This window comes from Triticum dicoccoides, chromosome 3A (assembly GCF_002162155.2).
Source record: "Triticum dicoccoides isolate Atlit2015 ecotype Zavitan chromosome 3A, WEW_v2.0, whole genome shotgun sequence".
NCBI lineage: Eukaryota > Viridiplantae > Streptophyta > Magnoliopsida > Poales > Poaceae > Triticum > Triticum dicoccoides.
This window is the reverse complement of record NC_041384.1, coordinates 689,447,728-689,449,858: the sequence shown is the minus strand read 5'-3', so window position 1 is coordinate 689,449,858 and position 2,131 is coordinate 689,447,728.

The window sequence follows — 2,131 nt, the reverse complement described above, 5'->3', positions numbered from 1 at the left end:
GTATTTAACACACGGAAAGATCTCACAACAATTCAAGAAAATCCATATTTTGACGAAGTAGATATGTTTGTTTTCAAAACCTGCAATTCATAATGAAATGCTCCACAACTTTATTATCCTAGTAATAACATGAGCTAGTTATCTGTGCCAAAGTTGTTGCATCAGATGTCAAAACAAACTACCATACAAGGTTTGGTTACTGAGAGCATTAGTTAATGAAAAATATAATTAACAGGAGCAAATACTTGTGTATTAGTATTTAAGTACAGCAAAAACTTTAATGTGTGGATTCAGATTTCATGGTACAATATACTCTGCAACGAAGGTTGAATCATTTAACTAAAAAACATCTGTACACAACTGGATAGACTGGATAAAAAGAAGAGAAGAACAGAAAGGGAGGGATTCAGATACTTTGCCGCTGGCAATCGCCTCCCCTCCCGCCCTCCCACCTCCCAACTCTCCTCCCCGCTACAGCCTGCAGCGCCCCCTCACAAGATTCACTAGAGATGAAACTCATCGCATATGTGACCTGCATATTTCAAAATAGCTCACTCGAATCAAGAAGCTGAGAAATTGGGATATGCAAGAGGCTGTGTTGGAGTCCGTGTGCTGCGGCTGCAGAACGATCCTGCTGCTCGACGGAGGAAAGGAACCCCGCCACCGATGACAAAGGCCGAGCCCGCATCGTCTCGCGCCGCCGCCGCTGCTTGAGGGAGGAGAGAGGGGCCCCAGCGGCATCGTGCGGCGGCGGCGAGGAGGTGAGAGGAGGGAGGAGGAAGTGGATGAAACAAAGGGATAGAGGACGACGCGGGTCGGAGGCCAAGCTGAGCAGCGGTGGAGGATGAGTGGATCGGCGGGGCGGCGAACGGCGCGGGAGGATCGGCGTGCGGCAGCCCGCCCGGGCTGTGGCGTCTATTGGGAGTAGGGCGTCAGTTGGGAGGAGGGGATGGAGGGGGCGAGGGGTCGTGCGTTGTTGACAGCGGTTTTTTTTTTCGAACGACAGATGAGTTAGCGATCGATGGAGGCTTATTGCGTGGCTTGTAGCGTTAAACACGAAAGGATTAGGGGCCATTAGATCTTGATGATGAATAGGTCGGATTGTTTGGATCTGCCCCTCTCTTCCTTTTATAATGGTATAGTAGATAAACTCACACGCAAATAGGCTTGGGATTCAGGCTGGACTCGGACTCGAGACACGTACGGAACAAGCAATGGGCATTGACAACCAAACCGATTTCTAGCTGGACTCGGACTCACGCGCGTAGGAGACAAGCAATTTGCATTGATAACCAAACCGATTTGAGCCAGAGACCAAACTAGTAGCTAAAGTTTTGGCATATATAGTAGTGAAAAATCTCTGCAAAAAAATATACGGTATTGTTACCCGGCTAACTTTCGCTGGGAGCGGGTCGCAGGCGAACACCATTTGACGGCAGTTTTAGTTGTGAAGAAAAATCAAAAGATGACAGTTTTCTTCACAAGCCCATCGTCACAAGCGACGGCGGCTACGGGAACAAGGAAGACGAGAGGAACGCCGAAGACATCGTCGCCGACGACACCGTCGTACCAGGGCCCCCAGATGGCACAGGCGCAAGCTCCTGACGACGGCGGCGACGACGCGGCCGTGGAGCAGTGCCCGATCTGCATGGAGGAGCTGGTGGCCAACAACCGTGGATCCGTCAAGAGATTGCCCGGCTGCTTGCACTCCTTCCACGAAAGCTGCATCCTGCAGTGGTTCTGCAGGGCGACGACGTGCCCGTGCTGCCGGCACGGCCTGGCAACGTACATCCGCCGCGTGTACGGGGTGATCACGCCGCCAGCGTCCTCCTCGGAGACGGCGGCTGCGCGGCCCATCCGGCGCCGTCGTCCGCGGCACCGGGCGGCTCCGTTCAACACGCGGCAGCGGCAGATGCCTGCAGGGGTTTCTTACAGCCCCGTAGGACCATTGACGCCGGTGCATGATGGACCCTTGTTCCAGCGTGTGGGCTCTGTCTAGTTTGGTACGGTCGTGCCCTGTACTGCACGTAGCTAGATGTTGCGGCACAATTCCCAACAGTCGTTGCGGCACCTCGACAGCACAGGCAGCCAAGGCAACAGGCCGGTTATCACTTATCAGTGTGTTGTTCCT